General features: G+C 42.8%; 1 pseudogene across 1 annotated transcript in view; it reads right to left on the bottom strand.

The window, feature by feature from the left end:
- Positions 1-188: 188 nt before the first annotated feature.
- Positions 189-23551, bottom strand: part of LOC143485278 (sterile alpha motif domain-containing protein 10-like) — a 61863-nt pseudogene continuing 38500 nt past the window's right edge. Inside the window, exons 2-5 of the transcript XR_013122834.1 lie at positions 11814-11986; positions 2830-2999; positions 2121-2245; positions 189-277 (exon numbers count right to left, since the gene is read on the bottom strand). The product of XR_013122834.1 is annotated as a sterile alpha motif domain-containing protein 10-like (transcript). The remainder of the gene's footprint in view (positions 278-2120; positions 2246-2829; positions 3000-11813; positions 11987-23551) is intronic.

Here is a 23551-nt window from a genome sequence, read left to right on the forward strand (position 1 = left end):
GTAGAGGGGGTCGTGTCCTCACGAAACACAGCATGCTGAAGTGTGATAAGGATAAACACATACTGTTACCTTAGCCACCAGGCATTCTGTCTAGCCGGCTTTGCCCTGATCTTCTTATGTTTAATAAACTGAGGAATCTGGGGATCTGAAAGATTATATTCAATTTGCACTTTTCACAATAGAATTTGTCATAAAGCAACTTTACAGAAATCCAAGATCATGACCCCGAGAGTAAGTGATCTAAAGCCAGGGCCACACTGCCTGGGGGGCACACTGCCTGGGGGGCATGGAAAGAAGCAACATGGAGAGGACAACAGGTTTCACAAAAGCATCTGGTGCTCCCCTGGTTAGATAGGGTGATTATATACCAGACATTTACAGGACAATTTATAAAAGAAGCCCTCATATCATAAAAAACTTCACTTCACTGTTGTACTGTGAAATTTGTATAAATTTGTGTACTGTGTAAATGACAAACACACTGTAACACCCAATTTGTTCTTCTTACATAAGGAGCTACTGCTGAATCAAGTCAGACACTGAGACCATCTGATCTACTGAAGGACCAAGAAGGGTCTCAGTTTCTACCATGTGTATCTAATGAAGCTGTTTAACACTACCACAGTGGTCCATACTCACATGCACACACATGTGCACGCTCAACGCTTCCATGCTCCTGGATTCAGCCTGCAGAAGCATTATGTCCTAGATTGGTCACCCTTGATTGCTTTATTTAGTAGATAGAGGAGAAGAATGAGCAGACAGAAGAGAGGATGAAGCAGACAGAGGGGAGAGGATGAGCAGACAGAAGAGAGGATGAATCAGACAGAGGGGAGGGATGAATCAGACATAGGATAAGGATGAATCAGACAGAGGGGGGGGGGGATGAAGCAGGAATCAATTCCCATCAGACCAACTTAATATGGTGCTCAAAATAACAGGCAACAGAAATACAGGCTGTAACGAAGGCAGAGTGAGAAAAGGAGAGTGTGAAACCAAAACAAGACCCAACATGTCCACATTTAACCAGCACTTACTGCAGGATTATGGTGCTAGGCAGAATGATATTAATACTTATTTGGTAGAATATTAATAATTGAAGAATTATGAAGGGGTGAAAAACAATTATAGGGGGAAAACTTTTATATTTAATATTGCATTAAAAAAAAAATCCAATGGGCAAAGTATTCAGACATATACAGTATGCTAGTAATGTACATGTAAAATTAAATGTAAGTAAGCATAACTGTGATCTGTTAGAATATATGTAAGAGTCTTGTGAGGCTGAGTGGGATGAAATGAGGCAGGACAGAGTGACGGGGAGAGAGGAAAGAGTGAAAAGATGGAAGGAGAAGAAAAGGACATGACACAGGGAAACAAAAGAGCAGAATATGCAATAAACAATCCTAAGATCTCTGAGTACCTCCATGAGTACTTAGTGCTTTTTGTTGTACACACACGCGCACACAAAGCATCCTGGCCTGCTTTCCACTGAAGTTGTGCAATACTCAAATAAAGTACAAATCCAAATGTTTCAGTAGATCCTGAGAGTGTATGCGCTTGTTAAAATACATCTATAGCATTGACTGCATGTGTGTGATTGAGTGTATCCAACAACTGCACCTTTCATCCAATCATATTCCATATTCACGCATCGTCTACATGATGACTCCCCACCACATCACACAAACGTATGTTCGGGCTCCACAACTCAAACACTCTCAGTTTCCGACGGGACTTAATGCACTCTGGATGGGTGCACACTTTCCAATTCCTTCTGTGATTCAGGATGTGCTCGGATTTCTCAAATCCTTGAGCCCAGCCATTCAAATAAAAAAAAAAGTAAGCCGTAAAAGCCCTCCAATAGTGAAAATGCATCCAACGTTTGCTCCCGAAAGCAGCCCACACTGCTGCTAAGAATTCTGCCACAATTCCACAATTTCACGGAGTCTCACACATTTCACATATTCACTCACGCATTAACAGCAACAACACTCACTGCCCAAATAATTACAGAACAGTAGACAAGACTAAAAGCAACATTATCCCTCCAAAGTCTTTGGTCCATCGACCCCAAGACAGCCGTGTCGTCACGGAACCGCCTGCGGCACAAAACGGACCGCGTTGCGCCGCGTCCGGCTCAGAGGTCAATCGCGGGCAGCGTTGGGGTAGACGGCTGCAGTTCTGAGGCAGGTTGGCAGAGGTGGTAATGAGGACCAGAACCTCGCGTGTTGCCAGAACCACTCTGCTGGGAGCCAAGGCTGCACACGGGGCTCATACTCTCACCGCTCCCTCATGTCTTTGATACAGCAGGACTTTCCCAGCATGCTTTAAAAGGGAAGGCTGTCATAGCACCTCATGTCTCACAGCACCTTTTACGACCTTGCTTGGAAAGAGTCGAAAGCCATTTAAATATTTAAACAGATCCAGAGCTGGATGGGCAAAAATGATGGCAGTGACTCTTGGAATATTCTAGGAGGGAAAAAAAAACATTTTGGTAGGGAGATGAAAGGTGTGGTATTTCAAATCACTCCAATCTGGTCTCACAAGAATGTAAGATATAAAATATGAAATACATGAAATTCTTGATAAAACCTTAGAATAGAACACAACTGCCTACCAACTGCAGCCCTGACCCAGTCTTAAAACTTACGCAGTTTAAGTATAAACTAATGATATAGTAATGATAAATCATCTTACTACAGATGCATTTAATCACATGTCCCTTGCTCTATAAGCATACAACTGGACATCCACTGCTGCTGCAGATATTGTGATTGCATATGTGTGTGTGTGTGTGTGTGTTGTGTGTGTGGTGTGTGTGTGTACCCTGTGATGGCATGATGTGAGAAGGCCTCCACGTAAGTCAGGTAGTTATGAGGACAGTGTTTCTTCAGCATTTGCACACATCCTGCTGGGTCCACAGAACCACCGGTTTTGAAAGGCTGGACAGCGTGGGACTGGTTGTGGTACACTGCAAAGGCCTCACCTGTACGGATCTGCACAAGAGAACCGCGCCAACATCACCACCATCCTCATCATCCTCATCATCAGTGTCGTCATCTATCATCATCAGTATCGTCATCATCACAATTATTAGCCTATCCAATAAACACTTTCATCTTGATTATCAGAAATGATCTACTTTACACTGTTATTTAGTCTTCTTTTATTGTGATTATAATAAGACTTTTAGAAAGAATCCAATAAAATTCTATTTCCCTTTGAATAATGAGTGTTAAGCGTGTAAAATACTAACAATAAACTGGGCCATGTTACGCTTTGTATTAGGTTTGGTTTACATCACATTTGTGCACAGCATAATTTAGGTTTACCAAGAATTTAAAATACATTCACAATCCCACTCACACACGCGCACACACACACACACACACACACACACACACACACACACACACACACTCACACACACACACACACACAGTCAGGTCACACCTGAAGCGGGTCTGAGCAAATGTTTACTTGAGATCTCCCATGCAGCACTCGTCTGGTGTTCTTCACAAATCAACATGGGCTGACAGTGTTTGACAGATCAGGTTTCAAAACCTTGTCTGCTTTTCCATTATGGGGGACTACCTGGCAGGTTTTTGCTTCTTCGACTCAGCTTCTCTCTTATGCCTGATTTGCTAAGCTGTTCGTTCTGTAGCGGCGATGTAACTGACAGTACTAGATAAGAGTCCGACTCCATCTGACAGATGTGCAATGTCAGCTACAGTACTCCCCCAAACCAGCTCAGAGGTGTGTGATCCCCGTATGTATGACAACTCTCCAGGGTCCTGCCACACCATCCCACTCCATATTCAAATGTGATGCAGTTTAAAACAGCACAGAGAGAAAAACAAATAGTGCACTAAAACATTACACTCATTTTGTTCCAGAGTTTTATCTCCTATTCCATTAAATATGCATATGAGACTTTCTGAATGACTCTCTGAACGACTCCTTTAATTACATACATTCATTTGGAACACATTCATTTTATTTAAAAGTTGAAGGTTTTAATGTCACATGATTTAATGTCACATGTATGATTTAGATGCTTTAGAAGAAAAACAGCATAAAGCAATCAAAAGCCTATAACTTTATCAGAAATACCTCTCACACTTAAGGCCATACCACAGGGAAAACTGGGGGGGGGTGTGTGTGATTACTCTGATTCACAGGACAACACTGACTCACTCTGCTTTGTTTAACGTGTTTCTTACTGTCGACTGTGCACTTTACTGGAAATGAAGAAAGCGAATCACTTACAAATTTGCTGTGACCCTTAAACCTCTATTCACTTCACGCCTTACAACAGTACATCACTACCCTGACAGAATATAGCAGAGAGAAGTGTCAGCATCAAGAAAATGTGGCTCTCTGCTATGTACACAGGTGAAACTAGCCTAGGTATAATAGAGTATAACATATACATTCAGTGCGTTTTGTCAGCAAGGATGGATTGGATATTGCAGCTGTGTGTGTGTATGTGTGTGTAAAGTATATAGGCCTAGGGGTATCAGATCTAAGCTTGCAGCTAATGGAGTCTTTCTTACTAAAACTGCCCTCTTCGCTCAACACTAATACACACTCGTGTCCATTAATCCTTAGCAGATAGGAGTCTGAATGAGGGAATACGGAGAGGTAAAAGTTTAAACGTGCTGTATGACCCTCAGCTCAGGCTGCATTCAAAACAAAATCCTACAGCCTGCTCGGTGCGAACCGTACACAGCACAGAGGCGGGCCAGGCACAGCTGAAGAGAACAAGAGGGACTAGATTGGACTGAAGCGACCAGAGAAGTGGAGTGATGTGGTAGAGAATGGAGAACAGAAACAAAGAAGATGGCGTGGGACCCAACGAGCAGGCGAGAGCATTGATTTTTGTATTTTTTTTTCAGGGTTGGGGGGGGGGGGGGGTGCACAACGGAGACACCTGCTATAATTTGACTGGGGCTCATATTCCTCAGTGAGTAATGAGTCTCATCTCTCGGGTGGGGGATGAAGACGAGGCAGAGGAGAGAGGAGGCGGAGGCAGTGGAGTATTTGTCTTGGCGATGAGCCTGTGCTCTGTGTGCTACACCTCTCATACTACCATCCCTCACTCTCAATCACGGGCCCTGCCAGCCCCTTGGCGACGAGTGTCCACCCTTGAACTCCCGAGACCCACTTCTGTCCAGCACCAGGCGTGCAGCAATTAATTATACGCAGGGGAATAAAACTATGGGAGCAGAAATGACAAAAATTGGGTAACACATGAACGGGCAGCCATTTTGTGTAATTATACTGTTCTTCAACTCATATTTTATATTGTGCACTTATTGGTAATTAGTGTAGTGGGGGTTTTGTTCTGGAAAGAGCTTGTGCCAGTGTGACTTGTTTAAAATACTTGTTTAAAAAAACTTGTTTAAAGACTACAATACAAAATGCTGCAACAACATGAAACTATAACTGAAATTAATTCAGCTTAATTGCATTTTGTCAAACCAAAACAGAAGTCATCAGGCTGAGCAGTCTTCCCTGAACTCCATAGCTATTACACTGCAATTACAGAGTTCATGACATAAGGTTAATTTAATTAAAATGAAAATTAATTCAATAACATTATGAACACAAGTCAATCTTGTAAAGGGTTATTGGCTTTTTAATTGTTTTCTATTTATTTATTTATTTAGGATATTTTGATTCATAACCTAAAATGATCTGCTAAGAAATGTCTACATTTTCATTTTAGACCATTTCCCTAACAGTATTTGGATTGCAGCTGGGCACCCCCAAATATACCACATTACTTGACATAATTACTGCATTAATGTCTAGTTTCAGGCCACTTGTGACTTGGCATGAGTGTCGTTTTAGGGCTTTAAGCATGACAAATGGAACTGAATAGTATATGTATAGATGAATCCAAGAGGGACACCTGGTGTCTTCTTACAGTTCTACTAGGCCATCAAAGCCCTCAAAGGTCACCTCCCCTTCACTACACATCTTAGACAGCTGTACGTTCAGAATTAATGTGCACACCTGTGGAACCTTTTTTGCTTCCTCACTGCATTGAGTTTGGTCTTCAGTCAACATCAGAGGAAATACTCCAAATTATTGCTGGTTTGCTGTGATTGATACGTGGGGCATAGTGGAAAAATCAACTAACGATTTTCCAAGGTTTTTTCTTAGGGCACAGCAAAACTGTCCAGTTAGCTGGGTCTGGCGAAGTCACTGGTCTTTAGCACTGACTTCTGCATTCAAGGCATCATCCATTCTCACTGCTCAAGCTACCACTGGGGTTCCTATCTTTATCGGTGCAAATTATCTGTGCAATTTTATCTGGGTAATACATCTGTCTAACCTAATATATCTGTGATACAGTAATACATCAGGACATTTTATGTCTTGGGTCGTTTGTCTTGACTCGGCTGGTTCTAGCTTGCTTGTCCTGTGCTTCGTTTCAGCTCTTGTGTTCAGCTAGTTAAACTCCCCTCCATCTCTGTATCTCCTCTTCCTCTTGTCCTCCCAACTCAGTTCTGTCTCTCTGACACTGCTCATCCTCCTTTCTAAACTCTCTTGTGCCTCTCTCTCACCCTCCAGTTGGCATCTAAGCCACATGCCCTTGTTGTGTGTCTCTGGGCACCCCCAGAGGAGCTGAATCAGGGATTAGGTCTTTTAAAGCTGGGAAGCAGATAACGCTTTTCAATTCCAGCAGGTTCACTCTCCACTTTATATCCTCCCACTGTCTTAAACCATGACTGGGGCTTCTGTTCCAAAACGCTCCCCCTCCCTCTCATGGACACTCGGGCCCACTGGATAGGGGATGTGGCTAGAGTTTATATTAAGCAAACAAAAAAGTGACCACTCAATTCACCAGAAAGAAAATGGATACAACAGAACTTTGAGCTGATGCAAAGTCCACTGTCTGTTAAAACACATATTACAGTTACTGGATCTCTCTCTCTCTCTCTCTCTCTCTCTCCACAGCATCACTCAACCATATGCTCATTCACAAGGCATCCTAGACTCCCAGCCATGCTAAACAGAGCAGGATCCCTACTGAGCCGTCTCCTCTATCGCTGCCTTCATCCTCCGTCCTTCTTCTTCTTTCATACGTTTACTCCTCGGGCCGCCTGAGGGACGTTCTCCGCTTCTTCCCTTTGGCTCCAGGCGGGCTTACATCCTATACGAGCTCCATCATCCCTCTCTGCCTAGACTTGAACATGTGTGAGGAGATCGGGGAGCCTGGGTCAGATTCGCTGCTTAATAGCACTGTGGCGTGTTTCCTGGCTTCCACTGCTTTTGGAACATGATATACTTCTCCCTGCTAAGAAGAAAGAGTCAGCTTTTTTTATTTTTTTATTCAAAATTCACCATGTTCGTAGCTCAGATCTGCAAGTCTGGTTCATGTCTGAAGCTTTGGTTCATGTCTTGGAACTTTGGATGCAAAGCAAATCACCAGAAGCCCAGGCAAATAAAATAAAGCGTGGCTACATGCACACTGCCATGAATTCATGTTACACAAACGTCTTTGAACTTGAAACTGTATTGTCTCCCAAACAAACATTTACAAAGACTAACAATCCTATTTAGTTGCTCTCCTAGGAGACCAGTTTTGCTTGTATGAGGCAGGCATGTGGGTTTTAAGTGAACCGTGTGTTTCTGAGATGGTGTTTTGTCACTATGGAGGCAGCAATAGCCAGCAGATATGAGGAAAGCAAACAGATCAAAGGGCCAATCTCCTCTCTCCGCCAAACCTATACTGTCTAATCACGGCCAAGCTTTAATGAGGTCTGCATGCTGCATGCTAAATATGAGCCACTGTGCTGCCCCTCCCCCGACGGCCCCTCCCCCACCCGCACGTGCCTCGTCAGGCTTCCATTCTTTTTCGTCTGCCTCTTTTTCGTTTGCTTTACCTCATTTCTCATTTCTCGCTCCTTCTTTTCATTAGGCCGATTGATCTGATCAAAGTGTTCGCACCGAAAAACCTTGGAAATCGAAGACTTGATTGCAAAGTTCGCCTGGCAACCCTCTCATCAAATCACATTAGTGTAGCCGGTAGCCATAACAGGATCCTCTCAAGAATTCATTAAAGCATAAACTCTCAAAGAACTTCCCAGAAACTCTTTCGTAAGAAAAAAACTAATGGGAAAGAAAAAAGAAAAATGAAGCTTTGGGTACATTCTCTACATATTTCAGTAAAACATCAGATTTCAGCACCATCTTTTAACCACCAGGAACAGGAATCCAATTGCTAATAGTAGCCTATTTTTGATGTCCTTTATGATACCAACAATTAACCCAAAGCTCATTCTTAATGTTACATGACAGAATGAACAACTACATTCAGTTAAAGCTTTGGCAATCAATCATACAGTTCTTATACATTGCTTATTTATCCAGAATACTATTTACCAAGCGCATGTCGAGTGAGTGACGGACGGGGAGGACTGCCTCCTTGCAAAGAAGATTCCTAATTGGTTAATACAGTTGGTTTTGACATTTTTATTTGTTGGGCTTTGTAGAGCATTGTTTTTAATTTAATTCCCTTAATCTCCAAGTACCTCTGTCATATGGCTACGTGCTTCACCCTGTTTCTGCTGAGATTAGATTAAAATGCATATGTAATGTATATAAATGTATATTTATATAAGGATATTTAAGGAAAATTAATGAGGAAAGAAGGGAACACATATTTAACTCATGAGACTCATAAGGCATGAATTCCTAAGGCATGATGCCTTTGACATCATGACCTTTCTGATCCACACACACACACACACACACACACACACACACACACACACACACAGACACACACACAGACACAGACACAGACACACACAGACACAGACACAGACACACACACAGACACAGACACAGACACAGACACAGACACACACACACACACACACACACACACACACACACACACACACACACACACACACACACACACACACACACACAGGGTGTTATCTTCTTAAACTGCACTCTATTGGTGGTCATTTTCGTCTTTGGCCACTGAGCCTTTGAACATCGAGGTTTTTAAACATTTTAATACAAGCCCATTATTAGAATAACATCCCATGTTCAAAAGACACAATGCTTTTGTGTCAGTGCAATGCTATACCGTTGGTAGAAGATGTTGATTAAGATGATGAAAAGAAGAATAAATTATTAAAAATCTTCATTGTTTCACTGAACAGGGTCTATAAGTGGCTTATTATGTAATCATTAGAGGGTAATCACTACAGGGCAGTGGTCCACTGCAATAGTTGATTTGTGTTCAGACACACATGATTCAGCTCAGGTAATCAATAAAGTAGTTAATGACCAGGTTTTGTAGGTCTAGCAGGTTAATACAGAGATCCCTGATCAGAATACGCAGCTGAATGCCAGCCAGGGCCGGAGTGGGACACATTTTCAGCCCGGGAGTTTCATGTCCAAATCCGGCCCAAAATTATTTTTCCCTCCCAATCGGCCCAAACTAGAGACTGACATGAGCCGGCCCATCGGGAATCCTCCCGAATCTCCCGATTAGCCACTCCGGCTCTGATGCCAGCCCTCTAGGACAGAGCATGTGAAACCTCAGTAACTTTTAATATTCCTCATTGTCCATCAGTGATGTCAGTAACGCGTTACTTAGTAACGCGTTACTCTAATCTTACCACTTTTTTCGGTAACGAGTAATATAACGCGCTACTATTTCCGGTCCAGTAATCAGATTAAAGTTACTTATCCAAATAACTGTGCGTTACTATTTATATTTTCCCTAGTAAAATATATATTTTTGCTTTCTTCTTGGCTCAGTTCTACTTTTGCGTCTGACCGTAGCGCTCGAATCCGCACGCTGCGCGCGACCCTGTGAGAGCGCGAGCACGTTTTACAAGTCATTATTTGTTGTGTCCTCCCGTAACGATATGTGGTAGTATAAAGAAACACCCCTCAAAAACAGGGGAAGGAACATTTACCTGATGAATTTTAATGTTGCTTTGTGTTCCACGTTTGAAAAGTGCTGGAATTTTGACTAACGTCGCCTACTTTAAAATGCTTGAAATTGTAATGGTATTTCGTTTCACAAGCTGTCTGACTGAACTGGGGTGGGTTTCCCGAAACGTTCGTAGCTTCATACGAGGTTACGAAGTACTTGGCGCTACGAACGTTTCGGGAAACCCACCCCAGTTCGCTTGTATTACGTTTACAAATAAATTTACAAATAATACCGCGCAGCTACACAAACGTAATGTCAGGAGATAATGTAGCGACTCCTACTCCTCACGGCGAGTCTTGCCCTTTAAGTGACACTGGGGGGCGGAGCCTGCGCGCGCCAGGGTTGCGTTATCAATAAAGTTTCCCTCCTCGGGATTTTTGGATTAAGCAGTTTCTGCCTCGGTTACCGAACCTGCTTCAATACATTGTTAATGTTAAAAATGCACTTCCAATAAAGTGAGTATTGGAAAAATTTATTTTGCTGCTGAATGTAACTACTAAAGTAACTTGTAATCTAACGTAGTTACTTTTAAAATCAAGTAATATGTAACGTAACTAAGTTACTTTTAAAAGGAGTAATCAGTAATCGGATTACTTTTTCAAGGTAACTTAGCCATCACTGTTGTCCATGTGTATAAAGTGATTATAAAGTGAATACACAGCTATCCCATCCATATCAAAATCTGGGTTTTGCATCCAATTGTCCAGTCCGTAGTTGGGTAAAGAGATAAAAGTCAAAAACTTTGGAATCAGCACGTTTACTTTGGGAAGAATGATGCAGATGTCAGTCAATCTGCCATAGTCTCGCAAAAGAAATAGACAGAGTGTGAAGTCGTATGAATGAAGCAGAAAAGCGTGCTATCAGGACTAGAGCCTAACCTTAACCCTTCATACCTTCTTACAGACCTCGACTCCTCGAGGATTGAGTTTTGGCCCCTGCCCAAGTTTCGCATTCACGTCTTCCCAGGGAGTGATTTGCTTGTCTTGTCCTCAGCGCGCTCACTGGGGGCCTGGCCTGGTTTTCCACTAAGCTGCTTTGCTGCCATGTCTAGTTTGAACTGGACTAGGTGCAAAGGTCAAATGGTGATGTGACACCAGCTAAAATGCTACAACATAAACCATTGGTTGCATATTTAACTGCAATGGTGAAACAGGGGGATCTTATATGAGAACTTCACTTAAATTACCACTGGAGTCTTAGAAAAAGAATAATTAATTGAACTGTTTAAAAAATCTTGAACAGTAAATAGTTGAAGAGAAGAAAGGAACAAGAGACTGGAAGAAGAAATAAAAAGAAGAGAACAAGGGTGACTGGCAGACGAGTGTGTCCACTGACTGCCTTTCACTTACAAATTCTACAACCCTGATGGGAGATTGCACACAGCACTGACACTCCTACAGACAAATGCACACACACACACACACACACACACACACACACACACCCACACACACACACACACACAAACAAACAATACTTTGAGTAATGAGCCAGAACTGTCAGCATGTGGAAACACACGGGGAAACATACTCCCTATCCACAAATGAGGGCAGAGAATACACAGCACAGATCTGAATAATTACTGACACTCTCATCTTTTAATGAGAGCTTTGGGCATGCACATGTTTATGCGTGTGTTTGCGTGTATTCGCGTGTGTAAGAGAGTGTGCGTCTGATGACAAAGGAACGATTTATTTGAACATCTTTATTTACGTTTGCGTGTGTGTTTAGTGTGTTTGTTGCGGTGTCTGTGCATATGTGTGTGCGCGCATGTTGACGCATGTGCGCAGTGTGGTGTGTGTGCACGTGTGTGGTGTGTGTTTAAGGATTATACCGGTATTCCCTCCGTGCCGGGCTGTTGGAGCAGCTTCACCGTCCTGCCCGCTGATCTCGGGTTGTGGCTCTCGTGCCAGGTCAGGTTCCCCCCGGCCTTTCGAGGCAGCTGGTAGTTCAGCTCCTCTGCTGTGTGATCCAGCGCAGCTCGGCAGAAACTGAAACTGGACGCAGCTGGAGAGAGAGACAGACAGAGAGAGACCAACAAAGTGTTAGAGAGAGAGAGAGAGGGAACAATAAAGTTAGAGAGAGAGGGAGGGAAAGAGAGATTGACAGCAGCAGAGAGTGATTTAGACAGTGAGAGTACGTTAGAGGGAGAGTGAGCATTATAACTCTGTCACAGGCTGTTTGCTTACATAGATAGTTGGCTTCATAGGTACATAAACCACAAAACATCATAAATACATTTGGAGTACCTTATTACAAACCAGTGCAATGCGTTGCATTAAAATTGCCTTGTCCAAGCAAGACGAGTCCAGACATACAGTGCACAAAGGCAACCAGTTCAAATGCAACGATAGACAAATGTTTACAATGGATCCACAAAGGTATGATTACGATGAACAACACATTTTTTGGGTACTCTTTTACCAGAAATCCTACCTCATTGTATATTTCTGTAATGCATATCCAGTCATTTATTTCATAATTCAAAATGTATAAAAAGTGAAATGATTTTATTAACCTGGTGTATATTCCTTTAGGACATACAATTATCACTCCCTCCTTAATTACACAATAAAGTCACAGAGCCAGGGAGTGCTAACTCCTACAAACTAATATATGCAACTGAGCACTGCACTAGACATGAAATACAGATCAAGCATGCTTCATAAAGTACTCCATCATAGGGGATGCCAATGTCAACCAGGTATTGTGTCAAGGACATTGTGTTGATTTTTTATTAATAATCTGTTTAGAAAAGGTTCTGTTCGGAGAGCACTTCACATGCAGCATGCAATCCCACAAATGCTAATGAGACAATAACGGATTATAAGCAATCCCATATGTGCCTATCAGGCTAAATGCTAATGACACAACTGCCGAATTCACTATGAGCAATCCCACACATGCCTGTCAGGCTAAATGCTAATGACACAACTGCCGAATTCATTATGAGCAATCCCACACATGCCTGTCAGGCTAAATGCTAATGAGACAACAGCAGAGTTGAGTATGAACAATCCCACACATGCCTGTCAGGCTAAATGCTAATGAGACAACAGCAGAGTTGAGTATGAACAATCCCACACATGCCTGTCAGGCTAAATGCTAATGAGACAACAACAGAGTTGAGTATGAGCAATCCCACACATGCCTGTCAGGCTAAATGCTAATGAGACAACAACAGAGTTGAGTATGAGCAATCCCACACATGCCTGTCAGGCTAAATGCTAATGAGACAACAGCAGAGTTGAGTATGAACAATCCCACACATGCCTGTCAGGCTAAATGCTAATGAGACAACAACAGAGTTGAGTATGAGCAATCCCACACATGCCTGTCAGGCTAAATGCTAATGAGACAACAACAGAGTTGAGTATGAGCAATCCCACACATGCCTGTCAGGCTAAATGCTAATAAGACAACAACAGAGTTGAGTATGAGCAATCCCACACATGCCTGTGAGGCTAAATGCTAATAAGACAACAGCAGAGTTGTGTATGAGCAATCTATCTTCAATAATCTTTGAAATAGCATTGTAAATCTAGCAGTCAGATTAAGGAATATCAATAAGTGCTCTTATTATAACCATATCACATCACACTTTAAACAAGGCATTATTGTATTAGAAGGTCATACTCTGTGCAAAGTTTCAACTTTTTTTCAAGACTCTTACTACAGACTTCCAATAATTGGTTGTAATAGATTTTAAAAACTCTTTTATCCTCTGTGTAAATTAATGCTATATTTTCTGTAAATATAACATTTTTCTTTATAATGTTTTCTTTATAATATATCAGATGGAATGTTAGTAGCTGCTGCAAACCAATTTTATTCTTGAGACACAATAATAAAGACTGAACTGAACTGTCAGGCTAAAAACTAATGGGACAACTGCAGAGTTGAGTATGAGTAAACCTACACAAGCCTGCATGACACAATGATAATGAGACAATAGCAAAGCTACGAGAAATCCCACACATGCCTGTTGGGCTAAACGCTAATGAGACAACTGCAGAGTTGAGTATGAGCAATCCCACACATGCCTGTCAGGTTAAATACTAACGGGACAACTGCAGAGTTGAGTAAGTGCAATCCCACACATGCCTGTCAGGTTAAATACTAACCGGACAACAGCAGAGTTGAGTATTGCTAAATGCTAATGAGGCTGCAGTAAACGAAGTGGCAAAGCTCACTATGATGTCATCTGGCTGGCTGAGCTCAGAGTGTGTCTGCGTCACAGTTATGGTCAGAGTGCGATGCTCACACATGGCTCACCACAAACATGCCACTGTCTCTGTGATGCTTGCTCTGTCTCTGCTTTCTTACTTACACTGGATCTCTCCCTCATCCTCATACAGAGCCGGAGTGGCTAATCAGGAGATTCAGGAGGATTCCAGATGGGCCGGCTCATGTCAATCTTTAGTTTGGGCCGATTGGGAGGGAAAAATAATTTTGGGCCGGATTTGGGCATGAAACTCCCAGGCTGAAAAGGGGGCTATATATATATGTATATATATATATATATATATATATATATATATATATATATATATATATATATATATATATATATATATATATATATATATATATATATATATATATATGTGTGTGTGTGTGTGTGTGTGTGTGTGTTTGTGTGGCAGTTGTTCCAAGAACTGAACTAAGGATATATTAGGTCTTAGGTGTATAAACCATTTCTGTATTTATATGTTTTGCTCTGTTATCTGTGCCTTATTGTAAGGAATATGTCTGCAGTGTGCTATAAGATCTCTCTCTTGCTTTCGTTCTGTCTACTACTCTCTCTCTCTCTCTTCTTGCTCTTTCTCTTTTATTAATTTCCTCTCAGTTGCACAGCCTTCTGTGCTGCTTTTCGCAAACACATATCAGCAGATTAAGAACCTAGCATTGGGCCTAAAGATGTACTTATGAAAATCATTAGCCTACATTTGAAAAAAAGGAGAAGCTCAAAGCAAGCTTTTCTTCCCCTGTCCCAGCACACCAATCACACCCCCCTCCCCGTGTGTCTCTCTCACGGCTTATGTAAACCCATCTGCTAGCAGAGATGATTTGATTACAGAGAGCACAAAACACGTACAAAATATTTCATGAATAGTATATGTGTGCAGGTCTATGCACGTGTGTGTGTGTGTGTGTGTGTGTGTGTGTGTGTGTGTGTGTGAGAGAGAGAGAGAGAGAAAGAGAGCGAGAGACCAATAGAGAGAGAGAGAGAGACCAATAAAGAGAGAGAGAGAGAGAGAGAGAGAGAGGCTGAAAGTGTGACAAAAACATTAAACAGGTATAGTAGCACCATATCTGCCTTGTCTCTCTAAAGGCAGTAATAATGTCCCTCAGAAAGAGGCTATTATGTTTTAGAGATTCTTCCAACCACTGACATTTCCATAGAGAATGACCTACTCTTAAAGAACCAGTAGGAACGCCTGTGGCAGGAACCACACAAACGAGTAACAGTTTTTTCACTCTGCAAACCAACCTCACGTATAATGGAAGTCCAGCTCAACGCTGAATTCACATTTCTGGGCTGATGTGAAATGTGGATAAAGAGCAGAGATGATGAAGCCCTATCTTGGATGACTGCAGTGACCTTCCCATCACACTTTTATGACACGCCTAAGATACGCAGTGCCATTTCAAATCCTGAAGAAGGAGGAAGCGATGACACTCCACAAAGTCAAACCAAGTAACGTTCGTTTTAATTGCACCATTCGTTTTGACAAAAATTTGCATCTGGACCCCTAGTAAGCAAACGGATGGGGACAGATGGTGTTGGGGGGGGGGGGGGGGAGGTGAACTGGAAAAAGGTACATACAGTACATTCAAAAAATTTAATACCTGAACTCTATGGACTGCTGAAGTAAAAAGTGTGTTTTTAACAATAACAATATTTATTATTAACAAAATTTACATATTACTTCACAATTCTCTCTTTCAAATAATTTTTTATGCTAAGAACATGAATGGTAGTTGCAAATTGCTCTAAAATGATCAAACTGCCCTTAGATCTCCAGCCCTTATTTTGAAAACTAAATAAACTAGGATCTCAGAACCTCTAAGGTCCAGTTCATACTCCATTCAGATGTTCTGCCTCAGAACCGAGTGGGAAAGCACATCCCGGACCACTTAGCACCACGTGACAAACAAATCACCACAAAAACCGCCGCCAGCCAGACAACACAATGTGACTACAATTAAAGTGGAATTGGTTATCGGCAGCTCAGATTTAATTTATTTTATCAGAACTGTACAAAATCCAGTGGACAGACGTCTCAGCCCGGCGACATTCCGCTCCAGATGAAGACGTGTCGGGTCAAGGACACGTCCATCGTGCAGACCTCTTCTACCGGTCAGCATGTTTAAGTTGCAGTGTCCTCCGCCACTTTTTCCAGCTGAGTGTGAGTCTTTATTAAATAGACAAGACATCGATTGTCCACTTCTTCTGGCAGGACAGGAAACAAAGTGGAGTCTCCATGTCATTACTGTCAGTCAAATCAGAGCAAACGGAGAGAGTGAGGCAGCCGGTCAGTCAAAGGCAGGGGGGTTGGGTGTAACTGTGCTAAAGTTCTGCAGTGGGTGTCCTGTCAGCAATCTGCAGAGGAGACCATCCTACTACACCCTCATAGCTGTCTGCCACGATCGCATGGCGATAGAAAGATAAGACCACTCAACACAGTACTCCATTTTAGACTTTTAATGGAGCGCTTATAAATCACATCAACATACTGCATCTGTCTGGAAGATCCACACATATTAGCTCACTGCCTATTGAATTCATATGTAATGAATGAATATGCCATTGACATGAGAAAGGAGCAGTGATGACACACTCTGCCCTGTTGTCATCACAACGATCTGAGGTGTTCGTGCAGGGGACTAAAACACACCTTATATGCATGCAGAATGTAGCAGACCTCATTTTGACTGTGTAAACTCTATTAAAATTGCAGAGTACTTGATGACTTTGACAAGTACCTGTGTCTGTAGGCTGTGGAGACACATTAGTTACGGCGTGTCATAAACTCCAAACGATTCATTTTACAAGCTGTCATTGAATTTAACCTTGTGACTCTGCGGCACTTCATCTTTAAAATTCACAATCAAAATCATCCGCATACTTTATAGCTCTCTTATTGTTATGGAATGGCACAATTAATACCAACTGACAATAGTCAGACAGACTGCTACTGTTTCATGTCTTCTGTGCAGCAGTATAAAATCTGTGTCAAGCTGCTCAGTGCAGAATGATTACTAACTGCCTCGACGACTTCCTATACAACTCTAGCTGTTGACCTTGCTGCAATTGATCTTCCATTAAGTGCTAGTGTACTGATTCACCAAGCCAAAGGGTACACTCCATTTCAGGGCAAGCAGAAAGGGAGGAGAGGAGAACAGAGGAGAGCAAAGGAGAGGAAAAGACAGAGGAAGAGGAGGACTGGAGAGAAGAGGGCTGGAGATGAGACAGCAGGAGAGGAGAGGACAGGAGAGGAGAGGGGAGGACAGTAGTAGAGAGGGGAGGAGAGGAGAGGGGAGGAGAGGACAGAAGAGGGGAGGGGAGGAGAGGAGAGGACAGGAGAGGGGAGGGGAGGACAGGAGAGGGGAGGGGAGAAGAGGAGAGGACAGGAGAGGAGAGGGGAGGACAGTAGTAGAGAGGGGAGGGGAGGAGAGGAGAGGAGAGGGGAGGAGAGGACAGGAGAGGGGAGGGGAGGACAGGAGAGGGGAGGGGAGAAGAGGAGAGGACAGGAGAGGAGAGGGGAGGACAGTAGTAGAGAGGGGAGGAGAGGACAGGAGAGGAGAGGAGAGGGGAGGACAGGAGAGGGGAGGAGAGGACAGGAGAGGGGAGGGGAGGACAGGAGAGGGGAGGGGAGAAGAGGAGAGGACAGGAGAGGAGAGGGGAGGACAGTAGTAGAGAGGGGAGGGGAGGAGAGGAGAGGAGAGGGGAGGAGAGGACAGGAGAGGGGAGGACAGGAGAGGAGAGGGGAGGAGAGGACAGGAGAGGGGAGGACAGGAGAGGAGAGGGGAGGAGAGGAGAGGAGAGGAGAGGGGAGGACAGTAGAGGAGAGGGGAGGAGAGGACAGGAGAGGACAGGAGAGGGGAGGAGAGGACAGTAGAGGAGAGGGGAGGAGAGGACAATAGAGGAGAGGGTTAGATACAATAGCAGAGTATGTGGATGCAGAGGAAAAGACAAGAAGAGGAGAAGAGAATACTAAAGAGGGTTGGACAGGAGAGCAGAGGACAGGAGACGAGAGGACAAGAGAGGAGAGAACAGAACAAGAGAGGGCTGGAGAGGAGAACAGAGAAGAGGAGAAGAGAGGAGAGGGCTGGAGAGGAGAGGAAAGAAGAGAGGAGAGGAGAGGAAAGGGCTGGAGGGGAGAGGAAAGGGCTTCAGATGCATCCAGGCTTGAAGAAAATAAAGTGCGATAGAAGGAACTACTTAGATAATCTCCCCGTCTTCAATTAGATGTCAAAAGCTAATTGTTAAAAGTTCTAAAACTTACCAGCTTTTTTGTCTTTTGCCACCAGTCAGTAATTAGCAATTACAGTGTTGGGGGAGGAGGGGGAGGGTCACATGAAGGTCAGCCAAGTCCCACAGGAAGTTGTTGAAGGACTTTCAGACCTGTTTTTTCCCTCCAAGAAGGCTGTACTTAATTCTGCTGTATTGCATGTGTTTGCTCAGGAAATGTGCTTTGTGAATTGTTGACATCTCTCACAAGGTTCTCATTTTAGGCTCATAAAAATGACCAAATGCAAATGCACTAAATGCAAAAATGAGAAAACAGATTTAAACAAATTCAAATGACCTATGAGTAGCTTGGTGATCCTCTTACATTCGCTAGAAAAGACTTACAATGGCCGCTAAATAAAGCCTCTATCTAATAGAAACCAGAATGCTTAATTGTTGCTAATTACATATCTACATCTTCTCAATTCTTATCACATGCCCTCAGCTACTGACGTTTTAATTCTCTAACATGAAATGTGAAATTATTCCACTAAGACATTCTATAATGCAGAAAAATATAAAGCGCAGATTTGGGCATCTACTGTATATACATAGACTGGTTTCGGTAAGGGGCAGAGAGAACTTTTTGGCTTCTTAGAGGCAACCAGAAAGTGATATGGAGTTCTGCATCTGTGTATGAGTGTGAATGTTCACTGAACAACAATAGAAGAGAACACAAGAATTATACAATGTACATTAAAGATGAATGACTAAGAACAATCCATTATCCTTAACAGCAAGAGACTAAGAATGTCAGTCTGTATAGTAAAAGCTGAATGGAATCCAAAAATATGTCTCATAAAATACCACTGCAGCACCTGAATATCACTGATAGAGAATAAAAGTGATTATGAACCACTGCCTCGCACGACAGACGGAGACGTTAAGACTCTCCGCCAAACAGTCACGCCTGTCTCACTATTACAGGAGCCAGAGCAGCGCTTGTGACCACGAATGCACACATACATGTCATACACACGTCACGCACACGTCACACGCAGTAATGTCAACATACAGGCGTGTACTCTCACGTGACCATCGTCTTCATACTGACTTGCTTTCAATGACACAGAGGTTCATTCTTGACTTCCTGGGCCCACTGCCATGGATGACAGCAGTCTCAGAGCCTCATTAGATCTACGAGGCCACATGTAACGTTTACGTGATTAGGCAGGTGGAGGTTAAATCCTGCTGATCGCTCAATACTGCAGTTAAGAACAGAAGGATGTTGGAGAAAGTGCTACATGAAGAGATGTAGCACTGCAGGAGGGAGACTGAAACAACCTTTGTTATCACACACACACACACACACACACACACACACACACACACACACACACACACACACACACACACACACACACACACACACACTCACACACACACACTCAAAAAATAGCTCACTATTGACTGTTAGGACAAATGACAGCTTGCATTAGTGCTGTGTGGTACTAACAATGGGGAAGCCATGATTGCAGGATGAAGTCATCTCACACACTTCAAAGGAAAAGATGAAGACAATGATGATGAAGACCATAAAGGAATGGCCTGCAGGTGGTTACAAAGGTAAAGGTGGACATACCTCCCATTGTCTTTCATGTGAAAGGTAAACTGAAGGAAGCCAGCAGATGTTGTATAAAGGCTTGTGTTCCATAGCTGTACAAAGTGACAGAGCTCATGATCCCCCACGAGGACTGGCACTTCCTGCCCTGCCCCCGTCTCTGTGAACGTGTGGGGTTGATGTTAATGTGACCTGAGAATAATTCACACACTCTCACCACATGTGCCGCATATAACCCTGACGTGCCCCATCGGACTCTCTGACCACATGTACTGCACATAACCCTCATGTGGCTCGTCGGCGCCGAAAATGCTCAAATACTTGTTTTACGGACGATCGAAAATGATTCATGTTTTAATATGCTGACAGGCATTCACAGCGGACACTCCTCATGTGTTATCTGGGCAGCCACACTGCTGGTTTTGTTTCTTCAATAATACATAAGCAGATTCTGTTTTAATCATCCAGAGAGTTTGATTTAATGCAGCTTGAGAGTTGCTTGCACTTTGATAATGGAATTCATTTTTAGCAATAGAAAAGAAGGAATTCAATCAAGAGACTCTCTGCAATCAATGCTGGCTTCAGTTGTTTAGGACACAAGATAAGATGACTTTCTAGGACTTAATTACGATTACAAAAACAAAATGACATTTAACTAAATGTTGACCACTAAAGCAATTGCAGCTTTAAGCTTCAATCAACCTATTTATCATCATGTTATCATCAATCATCTCAGTGTCAACATTATGTTGATTACATAATCCAGACCACATCACCCCAACACTACTTCACACACACTGCAGTCACAGAACTCTTTCCATGACATGCATCATATCAAAAGAACAAATCTAAACTATGACCATTAAGTCTAATCCATAATGAAGACAGTGCTTAAACAAGAATGTTACATTCATTTAAATAATTTAGATATTATATTAATGTATTAAATATTATTCAAAGTAATTCAAGGGGACGGTAATGAAAAACACATCAATGGCTGGATATGCAGGAACTGAATGGGTTGAACCATAGACCTCCTACCACCACTAACACCCAGTCTGCCCTCACTGTAGCAGGGCTATGGGTCTTGTTTGCCCTGGCTGGAGTCACTGAGAGCCAGAGAGATTTGCTGGAGCAAAGAGAGACTACCCACCGAACACACAGAGTGTGTCCGACAGGGATAAGATGTTTTAGTGAACAAATTGCACACACACGCATTTACACATTTCCATATCACACACTCCTAGCAGATCAATGTAGCCACACACACCCCCTTGTGCTATGACCAAATGTGTATAGCAGAATATCTCTCCACTCAATAGTTTATCGAGTTTTCACAGAAACCCACTGGATCAGACCAGACAGTCCTGCAATTGGGAGTCTGTTTCTGGAGTGTATGTGCACACAGTTGTGTATGCATTTGTATATCAATGTGTGTGTGTGTGTGTATGTGTGTGTGTGTGTGTGTGTGGGGGGGGGTAGTGGGATTAACATAATCCAGCAAATACAGGATTACAGTAATACCATGAACTATGAATGCATTTTAACAGTCATAAAGCACACTAGAGAAGTGATGCATGTTATTTTTGAAAGGGAGGAAAGGTTGCAGAAAAACCATGCAAAAAGGGAGAGTCTAAAAACAGATCAAATCAGACTGACTGTATTGGAAAAAGGAAATATGGAAACAGTCCAACAGTCTGTGTACAGAAATGAGAAACAAAGACGGAGGCAGAGTGTGTATGATGATTAAGTCATAGGAGAACACAAAGACAGGCGCACTGTGGGGTGTTTCTCACAGCTCTGCACGCAGGTGTGTGAGGGGAGGGGAGATACAAAGAGAAAGAAATAAAAAGAAAGAAAGAGAGCGAAAGAGAGAGAGAACGAGATTTTGTCTGACTGCTGTCACACTGCGATGTTCCTATTGATCAAACAAACAGGTACACACATGCTGTTAGGACTGACACGCACACTGCATGAAACACCACAGGTATTAATACACAATCAGTGTTGATTTACAGGGTAAAGTCACACTCACATACAATCTCACGCCGAGATATTTTGCTCTGCCAGAACAAAGTCTGATCTGTTTTGTTCTGCAAATTTTGCCATGATCCGATTGTTTGTCCATGCGTGTGTCCAAGTGTTCACTTTATTCACTAGTGTAGCTTCTCACCACAACTAAATTCCAATAATACAGTATAATATGGTTAAAGAAATTTCTCTCTTTATGTCTGTATCATATATAGATAGATAGAGACAGAGAGAGACAGAAGAAGAGATAAAAGGGAGGCCTTAGAAGGCAAAGCTAAACACTCGTGAAATTAATGTCCTCCAAGGGCAGTAATGCAGCTCGGGTCAGGTGAGTATGTAGAGCGTGGAGAATTTATTCCTCTTGTCCTATACACAAAGTCATGCAGAGTGCAGGAGGGTAATGTGTTGATCATCTTCCACTTCAGTTTTCCCCAGAGGAAAGATCTCTGTCTCTCTCTTTCTCTCTCCAGCACTCTCTCATTCACTCTCTCGGTCTCTCAACGCATGCTGCTCTGTGTTCTTCCCTCTCTCCATTCTCTCTCTGTAACTACCACAGTTTCAGTCACTCTCCCACTATCTCCCTGCTCTCTGCATCTCCTCTACCCAACGGAGCTGCCGATTACGCTGCAGTATGGCTGGGCACCTGGTCCAGAGAGGTCCCCAGCTACCTGACGGGGCCCAAACCGTCTGTTCGATATGAAAGAATCAAAGGGAGAGAGAAATCAAAGCCACCTCTTCTCCTCTCCAGCCATGTTTTCTCACTATTGCACCTTCTATCATGCCGTCCTTCCCTTTCAAGGCATAACTGTAAGTTTACAGTCACGTAGGGTTGGAGGATGAGGCACTAAGTGTGGGATTCAGGTGATGCTTGATTTACATATAACGCGCAAAAAAATTGTTCAGGATCATGTGTCAAACACCAGGAGCAATGAATTCAACTACAGGTATGGGGAAAGGTTGTGGTTATCTTCATTAATCATCTGCTACTACAGTGCACCAGCAAGCTGAAATTTCCTACAGGAAACGTTAAAGTGCTGCTCACTGGTGTCATTCAACTACTTTAAAATTGTAATCGCTAATCACCTTCACCAGCCTTGTGCTTAATTTTGGTCAGTTGTTAACTGGCGTAGCTTTATAGTAACTTTACAACAGATTTATAGTTTACTGATGAAATGTTTTATCTCGATCTGTCTTTTATCTTTATCTAAAAGTCTGAATTAAAACGTGCCACAAAGGAGCTTTAGACATGTTTGGGTCCAGATCCCTAATGAGCGAGCCAGCCAGTGGCAATAGTGGCAAGGGAAAAACTCCCTGGACAGAACTATGGTGACAAACTTGTACCAAGACTCAAGAGGAAATCCATTCGCCGCAGGCAGCCCAGCTAATAAACAGTACATGCTTTATTTTAGTTCAAGTAGCCAGTTCAGTAGAGATGCAGGATTCTCAGCAACTCCGGTGGGCC

This window comes from Brachyhypopomus gauderio, chromosome 21, assembly GCF_052324685.1.
Source record: "Brachyhypopomus gauderio isolate BG-103 chromosome 21, BGAUD_0.2, whole genome shotgun sequence".
NCBI classification, from domain to species: Eukaryota; Metazoa; Chordata; class Actinopteri; order Gymnotiformes; family Hypopomidae; genus Brachyhypopomus; species Brachyhypopomus gauderio.